This window comes from Pholcus phalangioides, unplaced genomic scaffold, assembly GCF_987345545.1.
Source record: "Pholcus phalangioides strain wild (caught in Gottingen) unplaced genomic scaffold, Ppha-v1.0 ptg000009l_1, whole genome shotgun sequence".
Classification (NCBI taxonomy): Eukaryota; Metazoa; Arthropoda; class Arachnida; order Araneae; family Pholcidae; genus Pholcus; species Pholcus phalangioides.
In genome coordinates, this window is record NW_028301602.1 from 24681885 (window position 1) to 24687992 (window position 6108).

At 35.4% G+C, this 6108-nt stretch overlaps 1 long non-coding RNA gene across 1 annotated transcript; it reads right to left on the reverse strand.

Moving 5' to 3' along the window:
* Window positions 1-614: 614 nt before the first annotated feature.
* Window positions 615-6108, reverse strand: LOC149082587 (uncharacterized). The gene is made up of 2 exons (XR_016193181.1): window positions 5444-6108; window positions 615-909 (listed from the first exon to the last, which is right to left on the reverse strand). It is a non-coding gene; the product is annotated as an uncharacterized LOC149082587 (long non-coding RNA).

Sequence of the window (6108 nt, forward strand, 5' to 3'; positions counted from 1 at the left end):
AATACCTCAAGAACTGGTGAAAGCCTCGAATAATCGATCGAGTGCGGCAACACCTCCTACAAATGAGATCTCTTATCTTATAGCCCTCTTAGGGGCCGTTCAAGTATTACGTCATCATCGATGGGGGACGGGGGGTTTCCGATTTGCTGACTTTTGATGGCTGGGGGGGGGGGTTGGATAATGCTTACGTCATGAACCACCCTTTATGAAAATATGGGTTGGTTTCAGAGGGGCAGAGCTGATGACGAAATTTTGCTGACAAGGGGGGGGGGATGGGGTCAAAAATGGCTAAAAATTTCCTTACGTAATACTTGAACGGCCCCTTATCTATAGGGGGTGTTGGTGCGGGTCGTCACAAAGCGTGAGGCGCGGTGCTACTGCGCCTCTCGCACACCCTTATGGGCGGCTCAGAGCTACTCTGTACGAAGTATCTCAGTATTGTATACGAAAACTTTAAAATGGTGATAATTAAATACATTTCACACATCAGCTATAAATCATTTCCATCCGACAGGAATTTAGCTCATTTTTTCTAGTGAAATAATCTACAACATAAATGGCGTGAGAAAGAATTTTCAAATCGAATTCCTATTAATAAAATACAAAACATTGAATAATGATATCATAGTAGATATTTATTGTTCTCGCGGCGAATACAATTTAATAAATTTAAGAATTACAGTTTTCCTTCACAATTTTCATTTAACGTACACAGTATATATAATTCGACGTATGAAAAAATTCCTCTGAACCATGCTAGATGTAATGTTCATTATAATGTAGAAACCATCATCGAAAGGGAAATATTTTAAAAAATTATCAAGCTATAATATTTCTATCGGCTGTTGAAGATGTTACACGAACATTTGAAACTCCTTCAAAATCATGGAGAATCATCTAAGAATCATTCTGTAAGATAAAACTAGAGTTAGTTATATGATAGAGATAACATGGGTTTTTTTCGCTCACGTTAAATATTTTCAAACTTCAAACAATACACATAAAAGATAAAAATATTGTCATCATCTAAATAAATATGCAAATAAAATCAACATTGACGTTGCAGAAATTGGCATAGTACTGTCGACACTCGGCAGATTAAGTTTGTAGTCCTAGATCCGTAAAATTCAATTATAATACGTAAGAGAGATAAAACAAAAATAGCTGACAAGAATAGCATACGGTCGAACTCGGCTACAGAAAACACCTGGGTATAACGCATAATACCCAAGTGTTGCTCGTTGGTAAACATGATAAATCGTACTATGTGATATACCATACATGATAATTCATTCATGTATTGTATCATTATATCGGGGTATGATGGTGAAATTTTTTAGCATTATATGTCCGATTATATTCATCCCAAATACTAGACTCATTTGGAATTTTATTTTTCATAATTTCGACACTTGGTTATTATGCATAATCGCCGGTAAAAGTAATAATGTTTTCAGTATTTATCGAATTCACCAACAACGCTTGGATATTATGTATAACCACCGGTAAAAGTGATAATTTTTTTATTATTTATCAAATTTACCAACGACGCTTGGGTATTATGCATGCTCGCCAGTAAAAGTGATAAATTTATCGAACTTACTAAGACGATTGGTAAGTATGTATAATAACTGATTTATCACATTTACCATAACATATGCACTATGTGGCCCCAAGGGACACTAAGTCCTTCAAGGAAGCCAAAAAGGATTTGTATTATTTGTTTAGACGCCATTGTGATCTAAGTACGAAGTATAATATACAAAAAGCACATATTAAAAATTTAACACACATCGTATAACAGTTCAAAGTATATGACATCGGATTCAGTGAATTTTTTAAACAAAATGATGCGAGCATATAATGGGAATGATTACAATATTAATACACGAATGATTTAATAGAAAAAATAATTAACGTGGTAATAATAATAGTAATTAAACATAAATAATTTTGTGCGACTGTAGCGAAGCTCAGAATGTGTAAAACTCGGATAAAACGAAATTTACCAAAATCTTACGAAATCCGAATTTTCCAATATTATGCAGTTATTTTGCGAGCTATCTATATCCAGAAGCATAGGACATTCTTTTTTCTAGTATCATGGTAGCTCTGGTACCGCTCACTGATCAAGTCTCTCACACATGTCCCGTCCACATGTGCAAATATTGCGGTAGCAATGGGAGTTCTAACACCCGCTTGCAGACGTTTTTCCTCCATAAGGAAAGAAATGGAGAGCAGTCATTGGTGGAAATTCTTGAAGCGGGCGGGTTTTAAACCCGCTTGTTCTATTTCTTATGTAAGCGGGGCTTCAATGAATAGCTTGCACCTTCAAAGTTCATTATAGGTGCTTCGTCTCTTCCTAAGGCGAAGGCGTTTTCCCTTATGGATCTCTTCTCTGATCTAATAGCTCTCAGCAACTGCACTGGAAACAGCGCTTTGCCTTCCGGTACAAAATAATCACTTGATGCGACGATTTCATCAATTAATAAATTCGCTTATTGGCAAAAAACTGATTGTTTCGAAAACGACAACGAAGTCGTAATGCTGAGTATGAATGTCTTGGGCCGGGCACATAGTGCGACGACCAGGATGTTTGGGAGTGCGGGATAGAGACTAGCTGCGAAATGATTTGTATTGTTATTTTGTACACCGCACATACTTGAGCAGCCAGACAAAAGAGAGAAAGAGGCCACTCAACGAGGTGCGCTACTTGAACAAACATGTTTGTTTTCACCTCGACCTGCTGATTTTTGAGTATCTGCTGATTGTTCCTTTACTCACTTTTTCTCGTGGAGTACCTCCACGAAACATCATCACGAAACCATTACATTTTGGAACCCCTCCGGTCTTCTCCTCCTCCTCCTCTGCTATGTGCAGACATCTCTTCCTCCACCCCTAAGCGATTTTTCCTTCCTGGTCGCAATTCTTCTAACTCGTACCTCTTTGCCCCACTATGAGCGCAGCTCAATCTGCTGCATGCCTATAAGCATGCTGAGGTTTTGAAGCGGTGCACGCTGTGGTAAAGCATGTTTTTAGATTATTAAGAAACGGTTATATACAGCAGTTCCTTTAAGTGAAAAATAATTATTTTGTCAATGTGTTAAACAAAGCAGAATATTATTAGGCGGAAGTGAAACAGATCTGCGCTTCATGTTTTTCTGAATCGATTATAAAATGAGATAATTTCTTGATACTACTACAATTGAATCTTGGACATAGTTAAGATAAATTCACTTAATGCAAATCATGCTTAGCCCTTTAAGTGGTATTAACGAGATATCTTGCCTCTTATTTTAGCATTGAAAAGTCCCAGACATTTTGTGAAATCTCTCTCTCTCTCTCTTTTTCTCAATGGAATATGTTTCACCTATCCCTTAAGTTTCAACCGGTTGAAAATTTGAATAAGCGTTACCTCATTAAAGAAGATGCGGCATTTTGAAGAGGGTTCAGTGATTTCTGCTGTGCCGCTTAAAGGGTTAATGCGAGTTAAAGGTTTTCACATTGGGCATAAGCGAATCGATATGTTTCATCAGCACGAGATATTTTCGAAACACCGAAAATATCTCGTGCTTTCGTCTCAATGTTTTCTACAAAGTAACTGATGTAGGATAGATGGGCATAACCTAACCAAACACATAAATTGTAATAGATATACCGTACTGTGATTTTAACCCCTTCTGACCTGAATTTGAAATACTTACATTTGAAATATACATTTACATAAATATATTTTTCTTTTAGGTTCAATAAAACATGAATATCAAACATTTTCCCGAAAAATATATTTCAGTGTTGGAATTCTTGAACGATTCCGATTGGTATCATTAACTACCATGGAGACAAATATGTAATTTATATCATCGTCAAACCTTACCCAAAATTAAAAGAAATATTCTTGATTGATTTGAGTTTATTGTGTGACAAAATACCCTTTAAAAAGAAAAGCAAAATTAATTGATTAATCAATTAATTAACTAATTTGGGTCAATATCTTTACTAGGACCGTCTGAGTTAGATACACATATGTGTACCTCAGGTCTTAACTTGAAAAAAGTGTCATTTCAATCGTTTAATGCTCAATTTTTTATTCGAGCTGATAATTTTTTTCGTGATTATTGACACGTACACGTATATAACGCATGAAAAATGATTTAAAATAATCTACAGTGAATGGTACGGCTTATATACAGGGCCTTAAAGAGACAGTATAGAGCCTCAAGAATCACCCATAAAATAAATGTACTAAGTAATAGTACATTCAAAATATATAACTACCTTCTTTGTGATTCAAACTATAAGAAATTAAAATTAGGTTTCAAACTTCGGGTTAGAGGGGAGGGGGGAAGACAAGCAAAAATGTGAATTAATCATTTTAATAAATCAGCGAAATCACAGCTGGACATGCTCTGCAACAAACAAAGAGTTGTTGTAGTTAATTGGGACATCTAACAGCAAATCGAAAAGATAAAATAGGAAAAAACATGAACTCAGCTTATGTGCAAAGTTGAGTTTGAATGGTTTTTTTCCAATTCTGGCTATAGCCCCTCTGGCAAGAACCCTTTGTGTACATGCAAAGCTACGCATTTAAGGGTTAATAACATTAAAAATGAAGGTACGCATATGCGTATCTCTAGAACGAAGGGGACATAAAAACTAATTAAAGAAGGTCAGTTTTTGTTATGAGGTCGCGAGAGATTCTCGTAAATATAACAAAATTCAAATAAAAAATTTATTTCCATTTTTCGCAACGTAGATATAAAAATATGTAAAAACTCTCTATTCACCTCATCTACTTACCACGTATCATAATAATGTACTTTTATGAAATTATGCTTGTAATCAATGTATCAAGTTGATACTGTACCTGAACAGGGTGACTTAGAAAGAATCTCATTCCATTTCAAAATTAAATACACAGAATGATAATTTATATGTTAATATAAGGAAGGGGGGGGGGGTGTCTACGTTTATTATGGAAAATATCCCTAATGATCCATTTCAAGCGAAGAATCGTCAAATTGAAACCAAGAGAAAAAAGTGTTCCAAAAAATGCTTTCGAGACAGTACATTTAATAACATGAGAACCGGGAATGTCCCGGAAAACCAGAAAAACGGTATATATGGCCACTATATATGTAGGTGGTCACCAATAAGTTATTTTTCCGGAGGGGGTTGTGGTTCAAAAAATTTGGGAACCACTGTTTTAGATAAATCTGAAAAACAAATCTCAAGGGGTTTTTCTTTTATTTTTGTTAATACCTGTGTGTATTTTATTTAAACATGTTCAGAAAACTTCTGAGTTATAAACAATTCCTGTGCATTTACTTCCCGAAAGAGAACCTTATAAAAAAATAATTTACTACAAAAGCTACATACTTCTGTAAATCATAACGTCGATCTTGACTATAAATTGATCCTGAAACATAGCCTCATAGCTTACCGTATGTATTACGGATTTCTCCTTGAAATCCTCCGGCATTTCCTCGATCCTACGTGGAATTTATATCCAGAAGCACATCGACGTTTTTGCAACTTTTTTCTGGTATTCCGATTTCTCTGGCTGTTCTGATCTAACAAGTCTCTGAAAGAATAACTTCTTCCCGTTTTATGAAAGGGTCTTGCTACAGGCGAAGGTGAACGTTTTTTCCTGTAAATCCCATCTCTGATCTTAGAGCTCTCATCAACTGCACTGAAAATAGGAGCTCCCCGTTGTTTCGACAGAAAATAATCACTTGACGCGACGGTTTCGTTCATTAAAGAATTCACTGGTTTGCAAAAAACATTTGTCGAAAATGACAACGAAATCGTAATGATGAGTGTGACCAGGAATGTTGAGGTTGTGAAGCGGTACATACTTATCGCTTTTGCTACTTCCTGCTCGTCACACGCAATAAATCGTCTTTTATAACTGGAACTCTACCTACTATGTAAAAATATATACTATAAAAACACCTTTTTTTTTTTAATTCACACTGAATTTACCCTGGGATACTTGAAATATTAACTTAGGGGGATGAGGTTAGTGTTTTTACAGAATCAGTTATACACAACAATTCTTTCAAACAAAAAAAAAACAATTACTCAGTCTGAAACAGAAGGAAGTAT